This window comes from Somniosus microcephalus, unplaced genomic scaffold, assembly GCF_052327205.1.
Source record: "Somniosus microcephalus isolate GS21.2 unplaced genomic scaffold, FLI_Smic_1.0 unresolved_chr2, whole genome shotgun sequence".
Classification (NCBI taxonomy): Eukaryota; Metazoa; Chordata; class Chondrichthyes; order Squaliformes; family Somniosidae; genus Somniosus; species Somniosus microcephalus.
In genome coordinates this window covers 34,747,053-34,763,312 of record NW_028225180.1, presented here as the reverse complement: position 1 = coordinate 34,763,312, position 16,260 = coordinate 34,747,053, and positions in this window count along the sequence as shown.

Here is a 16,260-nt window from a genome sequence, read left to right as displayed (position 1 = left end):
ACCCTAATCTAACATTACTTTGGACGACACTACTGTTACATTTCTGATGGTGACCCGACACGAACATTAATGGTGGTGAACGTACTGTAACATTAGTGGAGGTTATCGTTGTCTAATATTAATGGCGGTGATCCTAATTTATCATTACCCCAGGCGATCCCACTATAGCATTAATGCTGTTAAACCTACTCTAAAATTACTCCTCGATGCACTACTCCAACATTACTTGTGGTGACCCAACACTAATATTAGTGGGGGGGACGAAGCTCTATCATTATTCCTAGTGAATCTACTTCAATAATACAGGTAGTAACCCTACTCTAACATTAATGGTAGTGATCCTGCCCTAACGTTAGTGGTGTTGATTCTACTCTAACATGAATTGTGGTGACGCTACTGTAACATTACTGGTGTTGAAACTACTCTAAAATTAATGGTAGTGACCCTACTGTAACATTAGCTGTAGTTACCCTACTCTAGCATTATTGGTGCTAATTCTACTCTAACCTTTCTGGTGGTGAACGTACTCTACCATTAATGGTGGTTACCCTGCTTTAACATTAATGATGGTGATCGTACTCTTATGCTACTGGTGGTGATTCTTCTCTTACATTACTGGTGGTGACTCTATTCTAGCAGTACCAGTGATGCATCTACACTAACATTCCTGCTGGTGACACTACTCTAGCATTGCTGGTGTTGACCCTACTCTAACATTAATATTGTTGAACCAACGTTAACATTACTGGTGCTGATCCTACTCTACCATTGCTGGTGCTAACCCCACTCTAACATTAATGGTGGTTTGCCAGCTCTAACATTACAGGTAGTGACAGTACTCTAGCATTACTGGTGATGACCCTACTCTAACATTAATGGCTTTGGGCCAACTGTAACACTACTAGTGGTGACCCTCCTCTAATCTGACTGTCGGTGACCCTACTTTGACATTAAAAGTGGCATCCGTACTCTTATGCTACTGGTGGTAACAATTATCTTACATTACTGGTGATGAATCTACTCTAACATTACCAGTGTTTCATCTACTTTAACATTAATGCTGGTGACACAACTGTAACATTAATGGTAGTGACCCTACTCTTACTTTACTGCTGGCGAACCTGCTTTAACATTGCTGGTGATTATCCTATACTAACATTACTGCTGGTGATCCTACACTGACATTGCTGGGGTAGAAACTACTCTAACATTAATGGTGGTGAGCCAACACTAATATTAGTGCTGGTGACCATAATATTACATTACTGGTGATCAAACTACTCTAACCTTGCTGGTGGTGATCGTACACTGACACTACTGGTGGTGAGCCAACTCTATCATTACTGCTTTTGACCCTACTGTAACAATACTTGTGGTGAAACTAATCTAACATTACTGGTGATGGACCTGCTCTAATATAAATCATGGTGAACCTGCTCTGGTGACCGTACAGTGATATCACTGCTGGTGTCCCCCTTCTAACATTTCTGATGGTGACCCTGCTCTAGCATTAAAGGTGGTGACATAACTCTAAAATTATCCGTGACATCTCTATTCTAACGTTACTTACAGAAGGCTCTGGAGGCCAAGGTACTGAATATATTTACGAAGGGGATAGATAGATTTCTAGCCACTAAAGGCATCAAGGGGTATGGGGAGAAAGCGGGAATATGGTGTTGAGAAAGAGGATCAGCCTTGATCATGTTGAATATTGGAGCAGACTGGAAGGGCCGAATGTCCTACTCCTGCTCCTATTTTTCTATGTTTCTTTGTTGTTAGGACTCAAATCTAATGCTACTGGTTATACCCAACTCTAAAATTACCGATGGTCACCCTGCTGCAAGATTACTGGTTGTTAATTTTCTATAATTTTACTTTTGATTATTCGGACCAGATATTATTAGAGATGATCCTACTCTAACGTTATTTTTAGTGACTCTACTCTACAATTGCTGGTGCTGATCACCGCCTACAGCCCTCCCTCAGCTGCTGAATAAGTAGAAGAAGGCCACAGAATGTACTCTGGGTCGGGGAATTCAATATCCATCACCAAAAGTGGCTCGATAGCACCATTACAGTCTATTGTGCTTTATTGGTCGTGCAGGAGTTCATGTGAGAACCAACAAGAGTGAAAACACTAGTTGACCTCGTCTTGGCCAATCTACCTACCGCCGATGCATCTGTTCATGAGAGCCTTAGTAGGAGTGACCCCACCCCACCCCAAATCCCTTTTGCAGATTTCGGGCAATCTTCAAAATGAGGGTACCATACATTGTTAATGTTAGAATATGGTCACCAGCAGTAATGTTAGAGTAGGATCTCCATCATAAATGTGAGGGTAGACTCACCTCCAGTAATGTCAGATAGGGTCACTGCCAATAATGTTAGAGTAGGACCAACACCGGTAATGTTAGAGAAGGATCAACACCAGTAATGTTGGAGTAGAGTCACAACCAGTATTGTTGGAGTAGAGTTACCACCAGCAATGATAGAAAAGTTCAACACCAGTAATGTTGGAGTACAGTTACCACCAGTAATGTTAGAGTAGAGTCACCACCAGTAATGTTGGAGTAGAGTCCCCACCAGTAACGTTAGAGTAGAGTCAGCACCAGTAATGTTGGAGTTGTTTCACCAGCAGTAATGTTAGAGTAGGGTCACCTCCAGTAAGGTTAGTGTAGAGTCACCACCAGTAATGTTAGATTATGGTCACCCAGAATAATGTTAGAGTAGGGTCAACACCGGTAATATTAGAATTGCGTCACTACCAGTAATGTTATAGTAAGTTCGCCCCCAGTAATTTTAGATTAGGGTCATCGCCAGTGATGTTAGAGTAGTGTCACTAGCATTAATGATATAGTCGTGTAGAACACAATCTCTTATAGACATCACAGCCAGTCAGGCCTGGACGAAAAAGTGGAAAGTAACATTCATGCCACACAAGTGCCAGGGCGTGCTTTGTCCTCATCATGGAGAAAATAGTTTTTAGGTGATTTCCTCAGTTAACTTTTACTTTATTTCAATAATTAATACATGTACAAAGAGATATTAATAGATTAATTAAATGGTCTAAAACTGCTGCAAATATATTTCAATACAGGTAAAGGGGAGTTCGCCCACTTTGAACATAAAACGATAGAACAGTGTACGTTCTAAAGGCAGAAAAGGTGGAAACAGTGGCGGTCCAAAGAGACTTGGGATTCTATTTGCATAGAACATTAAAATGTCATGGATAGATACAGAAATTATCAAACTGGCTAATGGAATGATGGACTTTATACCTACAGGACCAGAGGGTATAACTTATGCTACAGCTATACAAATCCCTGTGGGCCATGGAAGGATACATGGGCGTTGGATGGAGTGCAGCGTAGATTTTCCAGAATCTATGGTTTAAATTACGAGGAGAGATTACATAATCGATGCTGGTATTCCCCGGATTTTAGATGGTAAGTGGTGATTTGATGAAAGCGTTCTGGGTATTAAGGGGAACTGCTGCGGTAGATAGAGATACAATTGCAGACTGATTACATTGATCCGTTTCACAGGACTCAGAAATGTAACCAGTTTGTCTTGGTTATAATTGACTGTTATTCAAAATGCGGTTAAGTAGCAAACATCAGAAATTAAAAATTGGTTGGAGAAAAAAGGATAAAGCAGTGTATGATGGAATAAAGAAGGAGAAAGGGAAAGATTCTGTCCCTGTATTTGTCTCGGTAGACGTGCTCCTATCTAGTTATCCAGCCAGCTAAACACTCATTTAAATACTTCCACGACAAGCGGGTTTGTTGTTTTGAAGCTTTACTTGAACAAATTTGTGAAACTGTAAACAAAGACAAAGTATGTTTTGTACATTGAACTGAGTACTATAAATTAGATGTTATATAAGATATAATCATATTTATAACAATATAATAGACTAATTGTATACTAAATAGCACTGGAGCTAAACTTCGGTTACTAACAACTAACAACTTCCCATAGACAAGGTATTGTCAAAATACTACACTGACAAGGTTGTTCTCATGTTACTGAACAAAGATACTCACAGACATTGCATCTTACCTAGCGTATGAGAAGAGATGGAACCGGATTGGGAATCACTCATGTGAGCTTCTCCATAACTCTGCCAGGTTCTTCCTGGAATACTACTTCCGCCTCAAAACAGGAAGGTCAAATAATCTAATGCTATACACTAACACTGCTATACACTAACTACCATTAGAGGGTGCTATTTGCATGTAATAAGTCCACAACAGTCGCTTTTCTACTGCGAAATGCTGCATGATTTCAGTATACTGATTCTTTACAAAGCCATTTGTGAATGTTTCGGTGCTACTGGATGTGGTTCCACCCTCTTTCCCTTTTGTGTAAAAATGTTAAAGAATATCTTTAACTGTGAAAGCCACCTTTTTCCTCAGTCATATTACAGTTATTGGAAAGGCGCCTGAAGAACAAAACAAAACAGGTGATGTAATTTACTGAGATCTTGCAACCATGTGCTTTTTTGATTATTTTACCTTTTCTGTATTGCTGTTAGTTAATAAAATATTGGCCTGAATTACACTGGAGCCATTGAGGTGAACTAACCTGTTAAATTGTGAAAACCCGGCACTCATTGTTGCCACATTGAAATTCTGCATATTATATTAAGTTATGGGAAGGTTTTTAGTTTCAGACGTGAGACTTTCACCTATTAAAATTGGCAGTTTGAATTTCTTAATCGCTAATGAGTTTAATTGCAATTTTACGACATTTGAGATGATTCTGCATCTTTAAAAAACTTTGTTGTTCTGGCAAATCCTGGATAGGTAAACCTCGTTAAAAAAATTTAAAAGTTAAAAAGGAGCTGTTATTTTGTTCCTTTTACCCACAAGTTGTCGTAACTAGCCCTGACATGAGGCCTGGTGTCCAAGTTGTAGGGCATCCGTCTTGTAAACTTCGATGATCACAGCGTCGAACTTGTATCTTGTAGCGGTTTTATAACTACCATCTTTAATGACATGATTTTTCCCAAACCACTAAATCGACATGTGTTCTTGTCTCTTGCCATCACAGCTAAAATATTTATCTCCCCGTGTAAACTTTGGATATTTAACAATTCTGCCGGACTAGGTTTCCCTGTGATAGCATTTCCTTCATTTTGTGGTTTGAAACAAGAGCGAGGCATAAATATGCTCCAATCTCTTAACTTCTTTGTTATTCTCAAATCTGCTGCTATTAGAGACAGAGAGGTAGTCAATCTCGCTTGGAGACCCCCTGTGTGTTAGTCCCAAATCTATCATTGCACTTAATGCATCAGTACCACATATAAAAATGACAAAGGAACTTGGACCTTAATTCAGACAAAGAGACTGAGACTGATAGCGGACGGCAGAATACTTGCATTTATATAGGGCCTTTTATGACTGTCCGACATCCCTAAGCGCTTTACAGCCAATGAAGGGAACGCAGCAGCCAATGTGCGCAAAGCAATGTTCCACAAATAGCAGACTGAAAATGCTGTTTTCCTTTTTTAATGAAGTTGAGGGGTAGCTTTTGGATAGGACACCGGTAAGCACTCCACTGCTTTTCTTCGAATTCATGCAATGGGATTTTTTTTATGTTCACCTGAGTGAGCAAACGCCACCTCTAAATAAGACTGCGCTTCCGACTTTGTAGCACTCCCTCAGTACTGCACTGGGTGTCAAGATCTAGATTTCGGGCTCAGCTCTCACGGAGGAGTAATTTGAAACCATGACTTGTTGACGGAGGTCCGAGAGAGCTAATGAGAAATGGATGACAATCGGGCTGCTCATTGACATTTGAAACCACGACGTTCGGACTCAGAAGCTCTGGCTCTGACCCACTGACTTGACTCTCAGACGGGTGGAAGGTGCAAAGTGACACGCCAGAGATAGTGAAAGACAAACTGACATCGGCAAATGCACAGTCAGACATATATTTAGCGGTTGGTTTACCAAATTATCAATAAATAGTAAACAATTGACATTCTCAATCATTGACATTATTCCACACTTTTATATATCTCGTTCTGTTAACATTCAAAATCCGCACTGCTTGTGAATGTATTGATGATTTATATACCAGACAACCCTCATCCATTTATTTATCCCAGTCCCTTAATCTTCCGAATTTTCATGAATTTTCACTTTAGTTACGTGAATAGACCAGAGAAGCTGGGTTTTTTCCCCTTAGATTAGAGAAGGTGGAGAGGAGATTTAGTAGGGGTGTCCAAAATAAGGAGGAGTCTAGACAGAGGTGATGGAGAGAAACTGTTCCCGTTGGTGGAAGACATGAGAACCAGAGGACACAGATGTAAGGTGATAGGCGAAAGAACCAAAGCGACATGAGGAAACAATTTTTTACACAGCTAGTGTTTCGGTTTTGAATGCACTGCCTGAAAGGGTGGTGGAGGCAGACTTAATCGTGGCTTTAAAAAGGAAATTGTATAAGTACCTGAAGGATAAATGTAATTGCAGGGCTACGGTGAAAGGGCAGCAGGATGGGACTAGCTGAAGCAGTCTTGCAGTGAGCTGGCATGGGCTCAATGGGCCGAATGCACTGCTTCAGTGCAGTAACCATTCTATGCTTCTATGATTCTACAAACAATTTATATATCCTACTCCATTGAATTCCCCAATTAATTACGTGTCCCAGTACATTCACTTTCCCAATTCATTTATATAAACCAGTCCATTGACATTTGCAATCCATTGAACTTTCATAAGGCCTTTGAAAATTTACCACATAGTCGACTCCTAACTGAGGTGAGAGCATGAAGTCAGGGGGCAAGTAGCAGAAAATGAAGCAATCTGGATACAAAACTGTAAGTAGAGAGTTGGGCTTAAAGTTAGACACTTAGACTAGTGGTAGGTGGAAAGTGGTCGCTGCTGGGAGCACTGCACTCCACCATGTAAACAATTTTATTGGACTCGAGAATCTGAAACACAATATCAAAATTTGCATTTGTTTCAAAATTGGGAGGGAGAGTTAATGCTGAGGAAGACTGCAACAACATACATTTAAACTTGCAACATGGAAGTGCAAATGTCAAACAATTACAATATAAGTAAGTGTGAGGTGTTGTATTTTGGTGCAATTAATAAGGATTCCACATACATCGATCAGAAATTGTTAAATTTGTATGGAACCTTGGTTGGACCACGCTTTTAGTACTATGCAGAGTTCTGACCTACATATTATCAACATGATAGAGTGGCGCTGAAGAAGGCACAAAAGCGATTTACAATGACGATGACAGAATGTACCTATCAGAAAAGATTGAGCAGACTGGGGCTGTTTCTCTAGAAAAGGGAAGGCCTAGGGGCGACCTGGTAGAAGTCTTTAAGTCTATGGCAGGATTTTATAGGGTAGATGTAGAGAAGCTGTTTCCACTTTTATGGGAGACCAATACTAGGCGTTATAAATATAAGACAGTCCTTAATATATCAAATCGGAATTCAGGATTACCTATTTTCCCAGAGAGTGGTTAGAATGTGGAACATGCTAGCACATAGAGTAGGTTAATTTAAATAGCATTGATCTATTTAAGGGGAAGATAGATAAGTACCCAATACTGGTCAGAACCCCATCTCCGAGTGTTGGAATGTCCATTCTAATATTAACCTTGAAACAAGTTTGACATCTAGTGTATGACAACTGCACTGGAACAACCGGGTTCACCAGGTTTGCAAGTAGGTGGCACGGTGGCCAAATGGTAAGACATCGTTCTTGCAAGCCGAAAAGTGCGTTGCTGCTTGTGAAAGCATTGATGCTTTATATACCTGACTATCTACATCCATATATATATCGCAGTCCCTTAACTTTCCGAACCATGCGAGATCCTTGCCTCTGTTATAAAAGGGGATTTTTGCTCTGCACCTGCTTCAAGACGAATATATCATTGCGGTGCCCAAAACCGAATGAAGCACTCCAGACGGGGTCTGACCAAATCTCTGCATAACTGAAGCATAACGTGCATTGAATACCAGCCGGCTTGAGATCTTGAATTATAAATACATTTTTGTTTCTGTATCGTCGATGTCAATTGAAAATATTGATGCATGGCCAGATATGTCCCATGGCAGAACTGATACCTTCCCATTCTGTTACCAAATGAGTAAAAGTCTCTGAAATTTATCAATTACACTTTAATTAATTCTCGTTATTACATCACACTGAACCTTAATATACTTGCAGAGTCAAACCTGGCCCAACAACCTAGTGGTAATTTAAGCTGACGTTTACTTCCCCGTTGAATAGGTAAAGAATAAGGTATAGAAATAATACAATAGGACGAGTAAGCAATAGATTACAACATTAGCAGACTTCAGGACAGTGCAATGAATGCTTTCCTTACAGTGACCCTTTTTGGGTGTAAGAGTATTAAAGGTCAATGTTAAAATATATCTCATCAGCATTATACATCTATCTCGGTCTATTCTTCTACCAACATCTCTAACCATTGCTTTTACCTATATCCTCACTCTCCAGAGTTACATTAAACGTTTCCTGTAGCCATGTTGTCAGCGTGACCAACCCTGTCCTGCACTCGTTCTTCAGGATATATTCATGATGCATATTGCACGCTGGATGCTTCACATGCAACACGACACTTCTGCACACAAATTGATATCACAAGAAATTACAGCAAGAAACATATCATAAAATACCATCCCTGCCATTTTTGGACATCTAGCAAAAGATTGGGTTCTGAACATGTACAGGTGGAATCGCTCCCTGCCTGATCGCTATGTTTCGGGATAGCATCGACACAAGTAGACTGCACCCATTAATTGAGGGATCAAGAACTAACAACCACAGATTAAATAATAAATGTAAGAGATTTAGAACTGGGGGTAAGAGAAATATCTCCATGCAGGGAGAGTCGTCCGGCTGTGGAATTCACATAGGCCGAAATTATATAATTATTCAAGATCAAATTGGTAGATCCAGGAATAAAAATAGTTTGAAGACATGTTGAGGCAGAGCCGGGAACGTAATTCGAACCTATTGCTCAGGTGGAGGGTGAACGGCGGCAACGAGTGTTTGGGTCAAATGGTCAATTCCCCAGTTATAACATTCCAACATATTGATGACCAGTTGAGATTTTAATTTAGTATCTGTGAACAAAGATATCTACTGTCTCATTGCTGACTCAGGATCCTACTGTCTCCATCATTAAACACTGATCAGGAGACAGGGCCCCGTTCTATTGGTCGAGGAGATAATGGGAGCGGATTCTGAAGGGGCGATCAGTGCCCGCAAAATTACAGAAGAATTAAAATAACCAGGATTGTAATACACTTCACTGTTTCTACACTGGATAAAGTTGTATCTGTTAATTAAACTGAGAGTCTCAATCCAGTACCTGCCGTGTGAGGCAGTGAACGCTGAAGTTCACAAATTCTACTCCACTGCTGACGGTCAATCATAACTGTTCCATTTGAATCTTGAGCGGGAAGGACGCTGTGTTCGGAGAAATTTATTATGTTCTTGCTGGTAAAGCAGCAGACATCAAACACAAGCAACAATTTGTAGAAAATGTTTCCTGGTACCTGTTTATTTAAACAGAACAATCCATTGCCATGGTAACAGATCGAGGGCCTTTCTGAAACAGAGCACGTGCTGCAATTGATCTCTAGTTAGGACAGGAAGCTTTAGTTTTATTTTACGTGCAATTTAACCAAAGTCAGAATCAATGCCCAAGGAGATTTCACCACGTTCTTCAGCTCTTCCGTGAATTTAGTTTGGGTTGCTTCATAAATGCCGGTGTGTGTACAGGAGCTCAAATACATGAGTATATATACGGTTTCTGTTGTGACATATGCAGGGGCTGCATAATCGCCTTAATTATGCTCGGTGTTTGTCAGTCTTGTAGTTAAAAACTCACGGCAGCTGTTAGCCACAACACTATAAGACCTCCTGATACACTGAACAGTAAAATAATGGATTTTCTTCGGTTCTCCATCTCTGGATCGCTCTGATTCTCACTGCTGTGACCTCGGAGTCTCCTGCGGGCTCTACTGGCCAGCAAAATGCTTCTTACTGTCAAACAATTAAACAGTAATATCAAAGCAAAAGCAAGCCATGGAATTAATATACTTTGTAACCAGGAGAACGCTGCACCTGCAGCTGATAGAAAAAAATCCACTCTGGAGCGACATCCCTAGGGAACATTGTTATTTCGTCTCTCAGGTTCATATGCAAACCAAAAGTGGATGTTCTTTAAACAGCCGAGGACAGTGGCGGCTGTTACAACAGCGACGCCCATTTTCACTGTGAAATACTTTGTTTTAATCTTCTCACAACATATAGCTACAAATCGGTCAAATGTGAATTGGACTGTAAGCCAAACCAACATGTCTACTGTGAGAGAATTCACGTACACAATTAACTTACAAACGGCAGTGTAGGACAGGAAAGAACCTGGAAAGTGATATGTAAAAGTATGATACACTATCACATTAAAGATCATGACCAGTAGTTCTGCTGTTGCCACGGCAACCATGTGGACAGAGATACATTTGGAAAGGCCACATTTTCCTCTGCAGAGAATCACGATTGTCAATAGGTTCGCTGTAAGAAAGATGGAAACGAGGTATGTCATGGGGACACCCAGCTATAACTTAAAGCATATTATGGGGGAAAGTTCAGATTTGTCCCTATTTAAGGTTATGCACATTAATACTTTATTATGCATCGGCGAGCGGTGATGGCATCATGTTTAAAAAGAATAAATCTTTGAACACTAGAGGGGGTGAAAATCCTGCGTCCTTCCAGCATATGTTCTTCAGTCCTCGAAAAATATTAAGCATAATTTTACAGCATTTGCTGCAAAGATATGAATGCAAATAAAACATTCAGCTGAAATGCAAACATGCTATTTACGTCGATAACCTGGGATTTTCCTATTTATTATCACCCCGGGTGGGCCTACTCGGGAACAGCGCGAGAGCTGGTGGAACCGCGAATATACTTTGCAGCCGAGCGGCAGTGATTGCTCAAAATATCTTTGGAGGGGCCGGGGAATCAACCTTGCCCTCCCACAGTAAAAGGAGGAATTCTGAGCGCCGGATGCTGAGGATCGATTGTCCCGAAAGCGGGGACTCGTCGGATTCCCGCTACTTTTCACTAATTCAGCTCGCTGGGATAAGTGACCCTGCAATGAGAGTATTCTCGGAATATCTTTCATAATCAGTAGCAGTAATATAGTCAACGGCTACATTTCTGTCTGGAGTGTATCTGAGATCCGTAAATGCTCCCCCCTTTATAGAACAATCGGTGCAACGCTCAGAAAATTAGGTTCCACAATAACTGACGTCTCTTACAATCACGTAACAAGCAATTTTCCGCTATTGTGCACCGGGGATTCCAATGGGGAAATTGCTTCCCTCAGTACATGAAAATCCGCCCATTAAAATTAATGATCGGTATTTAAGCTTTTCGCCCGAAATGTGATTTCTGAAGGGTCAAATCGTTAGGTTCTTGGGGCCTCATAATAATCGGGTGAAATCTTGTCTCATCCATTACGTATTTAAAATTGGATTTACATTCTGGTGATGAATCTGCTCTAAAACTGCTGTTAGTGAATAGGATCTCAAAGTACTCATGGTGACGCTACTCTAACATTACTGCTGGAGACTCCACTCTAACATTACTTGTGGTGACTCTTCTCTAACATTAATGCTGGTGACCCTACTCTACCTTTACTAGTGATGAATCTAATACAACATTACTTGTGGTTAGTAACAACAGAAAACGCTGGAAAAACTCACAGGCCAAGCAACATCCGTGGAGAGTGAAACAGAGTCAACGTTTCGTGTCGAAAACCTTCTACAGAACTGAGAGAAAAGGCAGGAAATTAAAAGATTAAAAGGAGGTTTGGGGGCTGGGAAATGGGGGAGGGGATGAAAGAAGAGACAGGTTACTTGTGGTTAATCTGCTCTAACATTACTGGTGTTGACAATATTCTAAAATTGCAGCTGGCGATACTAGTCTAACATTATTGGTGTTAACTCCACGCTAGCATTACTGGTAGTGACCCGACTGTAACATTACTGGTGGTGACCCTACTCTAACATAACTGCGAGGGACAAATCTCTAATATTATTGCTGGTGACTCGACTTTAACATTACTGGTGGTGACCCAAATTTTACATTACTCGTGGTGACCCTACTCTGACATTACTCGTGGTGACCCTACTCTAACATTACGCGTGGTGACTCTAAACAAATATCTCTGGTGCTGACCCTACTCTAACATTGTTGTGGTATATTTTCACTGACATTACTGCTGATGACACTATTCTACCGTTACTAGCGGTGAATCTACTTCAAGATTACTTGTCGTGACTCTGCTCTATTATTACTGATGGTGACCAACCTCTTAAATTACTCGTGGGGTAACTACTCGAACATTAATGGCGGTGACACTACTGTAACATAATGGTGGTGAACCTATTCTAACATTACTGGTGGTCATCGTATTTCAACATTACTGTCAGTGACCCTACTCTAGAATTACTGGTTGTGAGCCTACTGTAACATTAGTGGTGGTGACCCAAGACTAACATTGCTGGTGCTGACATTACACTAATGTTACTGGGGGTGATCATAGTTTATCATTATTAGTGGTGACTTTCATTTAACATTACTGGTTGTGACCCTACTCTAACGTTACTGGTGGTGACCCAACTCTAATCGCTCTGGTGGTGATCCTATACTAATATTGTTTATGTTGACTCCTCTCTGACATTACTGCTGGTGACCTGACTGCAACATTACCGGTTGTGACCCTACTTTAACATTTCTTGTGGTGTGTATATTTTAGCATCACTGGTGATGGTTCTACTCCAACATTCATGATGGTGAATCTGTATTATCATTACTGGTAATGACAATACTTTAACTTCAGTGATGGTGATCTTACATACATTTTGTTGGTGGTGAAGCTTCTCTAACATTATGGCTGATGACGCTACTCTATCGTTACTGGTGGTGATCCTACTCTTTCATTATTGGTGGTGACCCTACTATATCGTTAGTGATGGTGATCCTGCTCTAACATTATTGGTGGTGAACTTAAACTAGCACTATTGGTGGTGATCCTAGACAAACGTTACGGTTATTGACACTAGTCTAACCTTATTTGTGATGAACGTACCCTAACATTAATTTAATTGATCCTACTCAAGCATTACAGGTGGTGGTGAGCCTACTGTTACATTACTGGTGTTGACTCTACTCTAACATTACTGCTGGTGAACCTAGTCAAACATTACTGCTGATCTCCCTGCTCTAACATTAATGGTAGTGACACAAAACCTATGTTAACGGGGGCGACCCCATTCTAAAATTACTGGTTGTGAAGGTCATCTAATATTACTGTGGCTGAACCGAATCTAACATTACTGGTGGTGAAAGTAGTCTAACATTACTGGGGATAACGCTACTCTAACATTACTGGTAATTACCCGAATCTATCATTACTGGCGGTTAAAGTAGTCTAACATTACTTGTGGTGACTCTGCTCTAACATTCTTGGTGGTGACCCTACTCTTACATTCGTGCTGGCGACCCAACGATTACATTGCATGTGGTAAACCAACGCTGACATTAGTGGTGGTGACCCTTATCTAATATTACTAGCGGGGATCCTACTTTGTCATTAGTGGTGGAGAATATAGTCTACCATTAATGGTGGTGGCCCTTGACTATCATTAACGCTGGTGATGCGAATGTAGTATTAATGGTGGTGGACCTAGTCTAACATAGAAGATAGGAGCTGCAGTAGGCCAATCGGCATCACAAGCCTGCTCGGCCATTCAATGAGATCATGGCTGATGATCCAAATTCAGTACCCTGTCCCAGCCTTCTCTCCATATCCCTTGATCCCTTTAGCCTTAAGAAATATATCTAACTCCTTCTTGAATATATTTAATGAATTTGCCTCTAATGCCTTCTGTGGTGGAGAATTCCACAGGTTCAACACTCTATGGGTTAAGAAATTCCTCCTCATCTCTCTCCTAAATGGCTTATCCCTTATCAGTAAACTCTGACCCCTGGTTCTGGACTCCCCGGCCATCGGGAACATCCTTCCTGCATCTAGTCTGTCTAGTCCTGTTAGAATTTTATAAGTTTCAATGAGATCCCCTATCATTCTTCTAAACTCCAGCGAGTGTAAGCCCAATCGACCCAATCTCTTCTCATACGTCATTCCTGCCATCCCAGGTATCAGCCTGGTGAATCTTCGCTGCACTCCCTCCATGGCAAGTACATCCTTCCTCACATAAGGCGACCAAAACTGCACACAATAGTCAAGTTGCGGTCTCACCACGGCCCTGTACAACTGCAGCAAGACTTGCTTGTTCCTGTACTCTAACCCTCTCGCTACGAAGGTCAACATACCATTTGCCTTCTTAACCGCCTGCTGCACCTGCATGCTTACGTTCAGCGCCTGGTGCACAAGGACGCCCATGTCTCGTTGCACTTACCCTTCTCCCAATCTATTGCCATTCCGATAATAATCTGCCTTCCTGTTTTTGATCCAAAGTGGATAACCTCACATTTGTCCACATTATATTGCATCTGCCATGCTTCTGCCCAATCACCCAACCTGTCCAAATCATATTCGAATTTCTAGCCATACTCCTCACAGCACACATGCCCACCCAGCTTTGTGTCGTCTGCAAACTTGGAGATATTACATCTAGTTCCCTCGTCTAGATCATTAATATATATAGTAAATAGCTGTGGTCCTAGGACTGATCTCTGCGGTACCCCACCAGTCACTGCCTGCCACTCGGAAAAAGACCCGTTTATTTCAACTCTTTGCTTTCTGTCTGACAACCTGTTCTCTATCCAAGTCAACACCTTGCCCCCAATCCCATGTGCCTTAACTTTACACGCTAATCTCTTATGCGGGACATTATCGAAAGCCTTTTGAAAGTCCAAATACACCACATCCACTGGTTCTCCCTTATCTGTTTTACCAGTTACATCCTCAAAAAATTCCAATAGATTAGTCAAGCACGAATACCCTTTGTAAATCCATTACATTACCTCAACATTACCATTGGTGTCCCGACTCTAATATTAATCGTGGTGATTCTAATCTAACATTACTGGTGGTGACTCTATTCTAACATTAATGATGGTGAGTCTACTCTAACATTACTGCTGGTGATCATACTCTAACATTACTGGTGTTACATCTAATCCAACCTTATTGGTGGTGAACCTGGTATGACATTTCTCGTGGTGACACTATTGGAATGGCACTTCTGCTGACTGTAGTGTATGTACCTTTAAGAGCCCCTGTGTACTGTAATACCGGTAGTGACCACTCGGGTATATAAGCCTGTATAGTGTCTTGTATCTGTTAGTTCACCTCCAGACTTTGTTCAGTAAACACCTGTTAAACCAACTCCTGCATTCTGTGTCTCCATTAACACACGGATACAACAGTGGCGACGAATTCGAAACGGACTTACCTGCAATTCGGCAGCACTTCAAGGAGATCGATTCCTCAGACAAAGGTCGAAGAAAAAAACAAGAAAAAAACTGTGGTTTCACCAGCTAGCCGGGCTGGAGGCAGGTACTGCACTAATCCTCCCTGGGCGGCGGGCTGTGGCTCGATCGGGTGGCTCTGCAGCGGGGCCGAGCAGCGAGTCGGAAGGCGGAGGCAAACAGGGATGGACGGTGGAGCACTCGGGAGACGGCCGGCGCTGCAAAGCAGGTCGGCGTTCGGACCAAGCAGAGGGAGGGAAAAGTGCCAGAGAGACCGGGGGGAACGAGTCTCCAACTATAAAAAATATCTGTCTAAATAAAAACCACAGGGAACAGCGTTGTCAGCAGCGGCAGCGGCGGGAAAGCGCGGGAGGCGCCATTTTTTCTTGGCAGGGAAGAAAGGAAAGAGCGGGAGGTGCCATTTTTGATGTTCTGGATGCCTAAGACTGGCAATATTATTGCTTTTGATAGTGATATAGAGGATTGGACCACATATGTGGAAAGAGTGGAGGTATATTGCACAGCGAATGAAGTAGAGGATGATAAAAAGGTATCGGTACTTCTAAATCTGATGGGCGCAAGGACATACGGGCTGTTACGAAACTTAATCACTCCAGCCAAACCGATGGACAAGAATTTTAAAGTGATTGTTGATACCCTACAGGAGCACTTAAACCCAACACTGCTGCTGATAGCGGAACGATTCAAATTCTTCAGGAGGAATCAGCACAAGAATGAAAGTAACGCTGA